Source organism: Schistocerca cancellata, chromosome 7, assembly GCF_023864275.1.
Source record: "Schistocerca cancellata isolate TAMUIC-IGC-003103 chromosome 7, iqSchCanc2.1, whole genome shotgun sequence".
Classification (NCBI taxonomy): Eukaryota; Metazoa; Arthropoda; class Insecta; order Orthoptera; family Acrididae; genus Schistocerca; species Schistocerca cancellata.
The window spans coordinates 77,736,770-77,748,372 of NC_064632.1; positions in this window are offsets into that span (position 1 = coordinate 77,736,770).

Consider the following 11,603-nt stretch of genomic DNA (forward strand, 5'->3'; position numbering starts at 1 on the left):
CAGTGTTTAAACCTCCTCTACCAAGAAACGTGCCAGAACTGCGAGCTCGCATCAACAATGCTTTCGAACTCATTGATGTGGACATGCTGCGCCGAATGTGGGAGGAACTTGATTATCGGCTTGATGTCTGCCGAATCACTAAAGGGGCACATATCGAACATTTGTGAATGCCTAAAAAAACTTTTTGAGTTTTTGTATGTGTGTGCAAAGCATTGTGAAAATATCTCAAATGATAAAGTTATTGTAGAACTGTGAAATCGCTTCAATCATTTGTAATAACCCTGTATTTCCTCTCCTCTAATTTTACCTTCTACATCATACCCTTGGACTCTGTTCTCCAGGCCACTTTTATTTGTCGAACGCTGTACATTTCGAAAACTTCTGCGCTCGTCTTGCCTGTATTGTCTATCGTCCACTTACATATGAGGCTACTCTCCAGATACGTACGTTCAGAAAACATCTCCCTTCATGGGAATTTATGTTAGACCTTAAAATATTTTTTTTTTCGGAAACTCTTTTCTTGCTATTACCGGTCTGCATTTGGTACCCGCTCTGCCCAAATAGCAATACTTTCCTGCCCAAATAGCAATACTTGTCGCCTAATTTCAGTGTATCATTTAGAAATCTAATTCCCTCAACATCACGTGATTTAATTCGTTTTCACCTCATACTTAATTTTTCTTTTTACTTTGGTTGATATTATTTATTGTTTTCAGACACTATCTGTTCCATTCAACTGCTCCTCCAAGTCGTTTGCGGTCTCTAACTGAATTACAATGCCATCATCAAACCTTAGTAATTCTTCTCCATCTCCGAATTTCTCTTTGGTTTCATTCGCTGCTTGCTCAGTGTGCATACTGGAGACAGAATAATCTGGCCGGTCGATGTGACGGAGCGGTTCTAGGCGCGACCGCTACCGTCGCACGTTCGAATCCTGCCTCGAGCATGGATGTGTGTGATGTCCTTAGGTTAGTTAGGTTTAAGTAGTTCCAACTTCTAGGGGACTGGTGACCTCAGATCTTAAGTCCCATAGTGCTCAGAGCCATTTGAACCATTTGAACAGAGTAATCTGAAGAATTGGCTACAACCCAGTCTCAATGCTGCATTGGCTACCCATCTCTTTCATGTTAGTCGACTCTTATAATTGCAATGTGACGCCTATACGTGTTGTAAATAAGCTTTTCCCCCATGTATTTAATCACTGCTACATTCAGAATGCCGGAGAGTGCATTCCCGTTACGTTTGTCAAAAGAGAGCTCATCATAGACAGACATATCTTCTTTCAATGGCGTAACTACTTTGATCCGTCGATTGCTTACTGTGAACGTCGCACTAAGAACATTTCGAGGTATAATTTCAACGGGTCACATTTCATCGACATAATATAGACGAACCTCGATTACGATCGTACTGTACATGAAATGTTGTCTTTTAATCTCCACATACCAAAAATGAGAAAACAAGGAAGAAATTCATGTAAATATAACTGCCACCCACATTTTTATGATGGAATTAATTGAATACTTCAATTGAACAGATTTAACAGTAGACATAAAAAACAAAGTAAAAGACTAGATTAAAGTACAGTCAAGAAAACGAAAGAAAAATACTACAAAAATAAGAAAGACGCCATAGAACCAGTTTATAGGGCAGATTTTAAAGCAGTTAAAGATGACAAGTGAAAGAAAAGAAAATTGATGAAACAGATGGTAAAAATGGCCAAGGATTTTTTCGCTAAACTAAACAATCTTACTGTGTGTAAAGGGTAAATATTACGTTCAGTGTACACTATCAGGTTGTCTTACGACAATCCGAATTTGTAAACTCCCCGCAACGAACTGAACCTCCGCGGATGCTTCTTTCCACGCCTTTATGTACTGCGATTTTAAATAGCTTTCTAAAAGCACATTTAAGTACACCAATGCTTATAAATGGTGACCGCAGTGGTCACCATAATTTCAGATCCTTATTCTTAGGACTACAGGTAAGAACTATATCCTTCTCTCTTTAACAGTAAATTCTTGTCGTCTGTCTAATGAATATTTTGTTTGCAGTGCATCCAGGGATGATTCGCTCATTGGTAATGTTGAATTTCGTGACCCAAGACGTTATTAGTAATTATGAGGATGTTCACAATGAATAAAACGTCAGACGTTCTTTTAGGAATAAACTTCTCGCTAACGATAACGTTGCATACAATGAAAAACGTTTCACAAATGTTCAGTCGTTTCTTGATTAGACTTTTCAGTGTGCAAAGTTTGATAACTTGCATTAAATGTTTAAGAATGTTAAACTGTACACTTTACAAAAGGAAAAAAAAAATCTTAGTTCCCTATGACTACAATATCAACGAGTTACATTTGGAATCGGTCAGTTCAAACAAGTACCTATATGTAAAAGTTCATGGGAATATGAAATGGAACGACTGCGTAGGTCCAGTCGTAGATAAAGCAGGTGATAGACTTCGAAATTTTACGCAAATGCAGTCAGTCTACAAAACACTTCTGCGAGACATTCTAGAACAATGCTGCATGTGTGTGAGGTGTAGCAAATGTAATTGACAGATGATATTTAGCGTACCGATAAAAAGAGGAGGGCAGCACAATTGGTGACAGGTCTGTTTGATCCACAGTAGAGTGTCATGGACATACAGAAGAGACTGAACTGACCGACACCGGGAGACAGAAAGCCGAAGTACAAAATTTGAAGAACTAACTTTAACTGATGAATATAGGAATATACGAAGTAAAACCCTGTACCATAATCACGTAGCGACCGCGAGGACAAGATTAAGCTAATTACAGCGCACGCAGATGAGTTTAAACAAACTTTCTTCCTGCACTTCATACCGAGTGGAACGAGAATCTATAAGAACTGTTGCTATAGGAAGTAACCTCTGCCACGCACTTCGCAGCGCTTTACAAAGTGACATAGATTTACATAGAAATTGAAAATATGTCCCGAATTCAGCGGGTTGCGCAATCAGGAACCCTGTATGTCAACGCTACAAACTGTTTTGCTGGTCTGTGTGGGGCAATTGCGGTAAAACTTTGTCTACAAGACGTATCTCATGGCTTATACTTCATGCGAAGTCTATCAATTTTGCTTCAGGCGCAGGCAGGCGTACACATCTGCCATCTGCACGTGAGAGAAGCAAACAAGCATCGCGCCGCCGCATCGATGTTCTGCTGCTGCCATCTACTGACCAAGAGCAGAAGGGTAGCGTTTCACGAGCTTTCTGTGGCTGCCGCCTCGAGCGCCACTGATTGAAATACGATGCCACCATCTACTTGTCGGTTTCGAACATAGAAATTCTTGGTTCGTGTAATACCGCGGCATGAAATAAATGTTAATTTAAAATCACTATATTTGAAATATTATTGGAGTGTGCTTGTACTTTTCAATTAAAGTTCTTCACCTGCATTTACTCATCTTAAATCAGTTTCAAGACGTCAGCCCTCTGTATTTATTATCAAACGATGTTGCAAAGAGTTTTTTTCTGAAGAAAACCGAAACGGCAGCTATACGAAACTCTCCTAAGATCCCGTGGATAATGGAACGATCAAATTACTTACTTTCCGCCCGAACTCTGGGGAAATGAATCCCAGTGCGATCTCTAGGAACCCAAAAATTTTCGTTATTTGTTTAATGAATGTAGGAAAGAATACTTACTTATTTGCAGCATAAACCAAGTAAATAAATCCTTTATTCTGTTCGCTATATCCCGGCGAATGATACAGATCTACGGAACCTTCCAGCACTCTTCTACAAAACTTAGTAAGTCCGTAACTGTTATACGATGATCGCCTTCCAAAGGCTCTCACGAAATTATCAATTTTCAAAATATCCGTTACGTTATTCTCATGGGGTCTGTACCTGTGGTCAAACGGAGGGGGGGGGGCGGTAAATCCTCCCCTCCCCATACCTCTCTGCGAAAGGTGTCAAGCAGTTATAAAGCACTAACTTTTTAATGGAACTTACAAGTCGCCATTCGTCTTCCAAAATACAGTGAGGTGACAAAGGTCACCAGATACCTTCTAATATCGTGTCTGATCTTCTTTGCCCAGAACAGTGTAGCAGCTCCTCGTGGCATGGACTCAACAATTCGTTGGAAGTTCCCTGCAGAAATATTAAGCCATCATGCCTCTATACCCATTCATAACTGTGAAACTGTTGCCACTGACGTATTTTGTATAGGAATTGACCTCTCGATTATTTCACATAAATGTTCAATGGGATTCATGTCTAGCCATCTTGGTGGCCAAATCATTCACTCTAACTGTCCAGAATATTCTTGAAATCAATCGCGAACAACTGTAGCCCGGCGTTAAGAAGCATTGTGATACATAAAAATTAAAGGAGTCTACTAGGACTCACTTGTATGACACTCAAATACCATAATTACATGGAGTGAGACAGCGCTGGGGGTATGGTTGTAGGTAGCTGTCTGTGAGTGAAAGAGGATGTAGTAGGCAGTTTTGTGGTGTGTTCTGTGAAGCCGCCAGGTGTTAGTACGTCAATACTGTTGAGCATGGAAGCAGAAGTCTTCATGCCAGCAAGGTAATGGTATTAAATATCTATTATTTTTTCCAGAGCGTTAGTACGATGAGTTGGCTGATAATTTGTAACTGTTGAGGAACCCCAGAATATACATAAGCTGCTTTGATATTAAGGCTAGTTATATATTTCACTTTTGTAATGCTTCTAAGATTTATTAACAGAGCTATATGAAATTTCATTATTTGTGTTTACGGCGTTTTAGTGAGATTAGATAATACTTGCTGTTTCAATCTCATTGTTTGTGGATGAGTTAGTAAAATGTAGCTTATCTTACAATACAACATCGCAAAAAAAAAATAAAAAAAAGTGCTAGTAATTCACCACAATCAGTACCGCCTCGCTGTCCAACTCATATACTTTTCAAACAAGTTGTATTTTTCATAAATGTTTTCATTTATCATCCAAAACAATTTCATATGCATTTCAAAGTATTACAGTGAGCACTGCACATCGCCGAGCCAGTAAGCAGCCTATTTATATTATTTTTCATGAGAGACCAGAATATATCGCTTTCTCCCGTAGCTGTTTTAAAGAGAAGACAATTTAATTTATTTGTTAGGTGCGCAGGGACCTAAGTTATCAGTTTCGAACAAGGCCAGGTGATTCAGTGCCTATGGGGCTTCATGTACAGGGCTATTACAAATGATTGAAGCGATTTCATAAATTCACTGTAGCTCCATTCACTGACATATGGTCACGACACACTACAGATACGTAGAAAAACTCATAAAGTTTTGTTCGGCTAAAGCCTCACTTCAAGTTTCTGCCGTCAGAGCGCTCGAGAGCGCAGTGAGACAAAATGGCGACAGGAGCCGAGAAAGCGAATGTCGTGCTTGAAATGCACTCACATGAGTCAGTCATAACAGTGCAACGACACTTCAGGACGGAGTTCAACAAAGATCCACCAACTGCTAACTCCATTCGGCGATGGTATGCGCAGTTTAAAGCTTCTGGATGCCTCTGTAAGGGGAAATCAACGGGTCGGCCTGCAGTGAGCGAAGAAACGGTTGAACGCGTGCGGGCAAGTTTCACGCGTAGCCCGCGGAAAATTGGCTCATGCCAGAACTGGAGACTGACAGCGCCGACTTCATCTTTCAACAGGATGGTGCTCCACCGCACTTCCATCATGATGTTCGGCATTTCTTAAACAGGAGATTGGTAAACCGATAGATCGGTCGTGGTGGAGATCATGATCAGCAACTCATGTCATGGCCTCCACGCTCTCCCGACTTAACCCCATGGGATTTCTTTCTGTGGGGTTATGTGAAAGATTCAGTGTTTAAACCTCCTCTACCAAGAAACGTGCCAGAACTGCGAGCTCGCATCAACGATGCTTTCGATCTCATTGATGGGGACATGCTGCGCCGAGTGTGGGAGGAACTTGATTATCGGCTTGATGTCTGCCGAATCACGAAAGGGGCACATATCGAATATTTGTGAATGCCTAAAAAAACTTTTTGAGTTTTTGTATGTGTGTGCAAAGCATTGTGAAAATATCTCAAATAATAAAGTTATTGTAGAGCTGTGAAATCGCTTCAATCATTTGTAATAACCCTGTATTTTGCATTGACTGTATTTCTTAATTGGTATTGGGAGTTGCATTGCCCAACCAATTCGTATAAACTTTTTGATAACACAGAGTAATCACACCACTTCCAGTTACAACACGGTACACGATAATTCGAGTTTAGTATACATTCCGCAGTTCAGACATACATTCAACGTAATCTTAAAGTTAATTTTTTAAAAGAACGTCAGAAAAATTCTATCGTTGTTTGGGAACATGAAGTCCATGAATGGGTGCAAAGGGTCACCAAGTAGGCGAAAGTGACTATTTCCATTCAGTGGTCGGTTCAGTTGGACCAGAGGACCCAGACCATTTCATGTAAACACAGCCCCAACCATTAGGAGGCCACCACCAGGTTGCACAGCGCCTTCGTGACACACTGGGTCCATGGCTTCGTGGGGTCTGCACCACACTTGAACCCTACCAGCAGCTCTCACCAACTGAAATCGGGACTCATCTGACCAGGCCACGGTTTTACAGCCATCTACGGTCCAACAGATAGGGTTACGAGCCCAGGAGAGCCGCTGCAGCCGATGTCAGGCTGTTATCTACATCTACATCTACATTTCTACTCCGCAAGCCACCCAACGGTGTGTGGCGGAGGGCACTTTACGCGCCACTGTCATTACCTCCATTTCCTGTTCCAGTCGCGTATGGTTCGCGGGAAGAACGACTGTCTGAAAGCCTCCGTGCGCGCTCTAATCTCTCTAATTTTACATTCGTGATCTCCTCGGGAGGTATAAGTAGGGGGAAGCAATATATTCGATACCTCATCCAGAAATGCACCCTCTCGAAACCTGGCGAGCAAGCTACACCGCGATGCAGAGCGCCTCTCTTGCAGAGTCTGCCACTTGAGTTTGTTAAACATCTCCGTAACGCTATCACGGTTACCAAATAACCCTGTGACGTAACGCGCCGCTCTTCTTTGGATCTTCTCTATCTCCTCCGTCAACCCGATCTGGTACGGATCCCACACTGATGCGCAATACTCAAGTATAGGTCGAACGAGTGTTTTGTAAGCCACCTCCTTTGTTGATGGACTACATTTTCTAAGGACTCTCCCAATGAATCTCAACCTTGTACCCGCCTTATCAACAATTAATTTTATATGATCATTCCACTTCAAATCGTTCCGTACGCATACTCCCAGAAATTTTACAGAAGCAACTGCTACCAGTGTTTGTTCCACTATCATATAATCATACAGTAAAGAATCCTTCTTTCTATGTATTCGCAATACATTACATTTGTCTATGTTAAGGGTCAGTTATCACTCCCAGCATCAAGTGCCTATCCGCTGCAGATCTTCCTGCATTTCGCTACAATTTTCTAATGCTGCAACTTCTCTGTATATTACAGCATCATCCGCGAAAAGCCGCATGGAACTTCCGACACTATCTGCTAGGTCATTTATATATATTGTGAAAAGCAATGGCCCCATAACACTCCCCTGTGGCACGCCAAAGGTTACTTTAACGTCTGTAGATGTCTCTCCATTGATAACTCGCGTCGGTCGTCTGCTGCCGCAACCTCTTAATGCCAAATTTATTCGCTCTCTCCTTAAGGATACATCCAACGTACGTCCCACGTCAGTTGCTGTTCTTATTTGACCTTAGTCTGCTAGCACTGAAAACTCCAAGCAAACGCCACTGCTCTCGGTCGTTAAGCGAAGGCTGTCGGCCACTGCATTGTCCGTAGTGGAAGACAATGCCTCAAATGTGGTATTCTCAGCACACTCTTGAACTCTGTGTCTCCGAATACTGAATTCCCTAACGGTTTCCTAAACGGAATGTCCATGCGTCTAGCTCCATCTACATTTCCGCGTTCAATCGGAGAACGGCCCTAGTCAATTCGGAACGATTTTCACATGAATCATCTGAGGACAAATGGCAGCTCCTCCAACACACTGCCCTCTTATACCTTGCGTACAAGATAGTACCGTTATCTCTATACATGCGTATCGCTCTCCCATGACTTTAGTCACCACAGGGCCCCCTCCACCTACAAATTGTCGTGTTGGTGCCCTTGGTTCTTGTGGTAGTCTAATTTGTCAATTTCTGTATTCCTCTGGATCTAAACAGTTGGTACGCCCTATCTATAGCTTCTAACATAATTTACATTTCCGTGGGTTTCATCTACAAATCAGTCACATAATCATGTTACTCGATGTTACAACTTTGATTTACTTACACAGGGTCGTCCATTGATAGTGACCGGGCTAAACATCTTGCATGGGGGCTTAATTATAATAAAGATATAAGAATGCAATGCAAATACTTTTTAATTTTCTGTCGCTGTATGTCCGATTACGCTGTTTCGTAAACGGCTGGCCCTGACTAGTTTTTGTACGCAATCTGACGGCATGTAACAACCACAAAGAATGAAATGAAAATTTCAGTTAATACAATGAATTAATTAAGTCCCCAGCAACTATAAAACCTAAGAAACCAACAAAGCACAAGTGTAGCTGTTCTGTATGTGGTAGTATGACTCAACGCACATCTGGCACGGTTCTTCTTCTACAAGACAAGAATTTTTTAAATACCAATTATACTGACGTGATAAAAGAAATTTACAAATACTATAATTGTGCAAGAAAGCCAAAATTACACTCTAATACAAGAACACACGCCAGATGCTTTGTTGAATGAACCTGTAATGACACATTATTCAGGTCACTGAAAGAATAAAAGAATAAAAGAAAATACCTCCATATATATTGACGAAATGCACTCTGACCATTACAATATCTCCATTAGAACATCATCATCTCTCCCATCAAACCACTGCATAAAACATGGAACAACACTCTCCACTACCGCATCTCACTCTGACTTCAGCTACAAGCAGTGTCCACCACAACTTCTCGGCAAGAACTGCTTGCCGCTACGTCTCAATAATCACTGCCAGTGGAGGCGGCGGAACAATACTCTCTGGCGCGATTTCTGGCGCTGTGGCTCAGTGTAGCTACCTTTCAATCTCACGAAATAAGCATCAAACGAAAAAACTACAAAGAACGAAACTCGTCTGGCTTGAAGGGGGAAATCAGATGACGCTATGATTCGCCCGCTAGATAGCGCTGTCATAGGTCAAACGGGTATCAACTGCGTTTTTTTTAAATAGGAACAACCATTTATTATTACATATTTGTGTAGTATGTAAACAAATATGAATGTTTTAGCTGGACCACTTTTTTCGCTTTGTGATAGATGGCGCTGTAATAGTCAGAAATGTATAAGTACGTGGTATCATGTAACATTCCGCCAGTGCGGACGGTATTTGCTTCGTGATACATTACCCGTATTAAAATGGATCGTTTACCAATTGCGGAAAAGGTCGATATCGTGTTGATGGATGGCTATTGTGATGAAAATGCGCAACGGGCGTGTGCTATGCATGCTGCTCCGTATCCTGGACGACATCACCCAAGTTTCCGGACCGTTCGCAGGATAGTTATGTTATTTAAGGAAACAAGAAGCGTTCAGCCACATGTGAAACGTCAACCACGACTTGCAACAAATGATGATGCCCAAGTAGGTGTTTTAGCTGCTGTCGCGGCTAATCCGCACATCAGTAACACACAAATTGCGCGAGAATCGGGAATCTCAAAACCGTTGGTGCTGAGAATGCTACATCAACATCGATTGCACCCGTGCCATATTTCTATGCACCAGGAATTGCATGGCGACGACATTGAACGTCGTGTACAATTCTGCCACTGGGCACAAGAGATATTACGGAACGATGACAGATTTTTTGCACGAGTTCTATTTAGTGACGAAGCATCATTCACCAACAGCGGTAACGTAAACTGGCATAATATGCACTACTGGGCAACGGAAAATCCACGATGGCTGCGACAAGTGGAACATCAGCGATCTTGGCGGGTTAATGTATGGTGCGGCATTATGGGAGGAAGGATAATTGGCCCCCATTTCATCTATGGAAATCTAAATGGTGCAATGTATGCTGATTCCCTACGTAATGTTCTACTGTGTTTACTACAAGAAGTTTGACTGCATGACAGAATGGCGATGTTCTTTCAACATGATGGATGTACGCCACATAGCTCGCGTGCGGTTGAAGCGGTATTGAATAGTATATTTCATGATAGGTGGCTTGGTCGTAGAAGCACCACACCAAGCCCCTCACGTTCACCGGATCTGACATCCCAGGATGTCTTTCTGTGGGCAAAGTTGAAGGATATTTGCTATCGTGATCCACCAACAACGCCTTACGACATGCGTCAGCGCATTGTCAATGCATGTGCGAACATTACGGAAGGCGAACTACTCGCTGTTGAGAGGAGTGTATTGCCAAATGCATTTAGGTTGACGGACATCATTTTGATCATTTATTGCATTGATGTGGTATTTTCAGGTAATCACGCTGTAACAGCATGCATTCTGAGAAGTGATGAGTTCACAAAGGTACATGTATCATATTGGAACAACAGAAATAAAATTTTCAAACGTACCTGCGTTCTGTATTTAATTTAAAAAACCTACCTGTTACCAACTGTTCGCCTAAAATTGTGAGCCATATGTTTGTGACTATTACAGCGCCATCTATCACAAAGCGAAAAAAAGTGACCAACTAAAATATTCATACTTCCTTACGTACTACACGATTATGTAATAAACAATGTGGGTTCCTATTTTAAAAAAAACGCAGTTGATATCCGTTTGACCTATGGCAGCGCCATCTAGCGGGCCAACCATAGCGCCATCTGGTTTCCCCCTTCAAGCTAGACAAGTTTCGTTCTTTGTAGTTTCTTCGTTTGGCGCTTATTTCGTGAGATATTTGGCCCCGTCACGATCAATCGACCACCCTGTATAGTCACCAAACATTTACAGTTTTGGAGGTTAATTCGCACCGCTCGTTACGAATTTCTCTCGTATTACATTTACATATTGGGCTCTTCTGTCCTTTTGTTGTCTTAGCAAAACGGCTTTGAATTTATTTGATGTCTGCCTTCACGCATTCTTGAAGTGCACGTCAAAACGCCGTAGTAGTAAACTGATCGTGCACGTTCTTTGTATACCCTTTCCTCTACAGACATACCACCCTTTCGCATAACGCTTCTTCCAAATCTAAGTATTCCATTCGCTTTCCGTCATACAGAGTTCATATGTTCGTTCCACTTCATAGTGCCTGGACCTGATCGCAGATACAGGATAGGCTAGCTCTGTGATCCTTCTCCGTTAAAGATTCTTTGTCTAAGCCTGTCATTTGAGACATCCAGAACCGGTGCACTTTATAAATGCCTGCATGGTTGCTCATACGAACCAATGCAGACAGAACACGATAATAGCTCCTCAGCGTAGCGATGAAACTCATCATGGAAATCTAATCTGCTTTTATTCACATTTATTATAGGAAACCTCTTTTGCAACGTAGTTTAAAAATATTTTCGATGAACGAACAGTTGAATATCACATAACTTGCTACTGCAGTTAATGTCGTTCGCTGTACG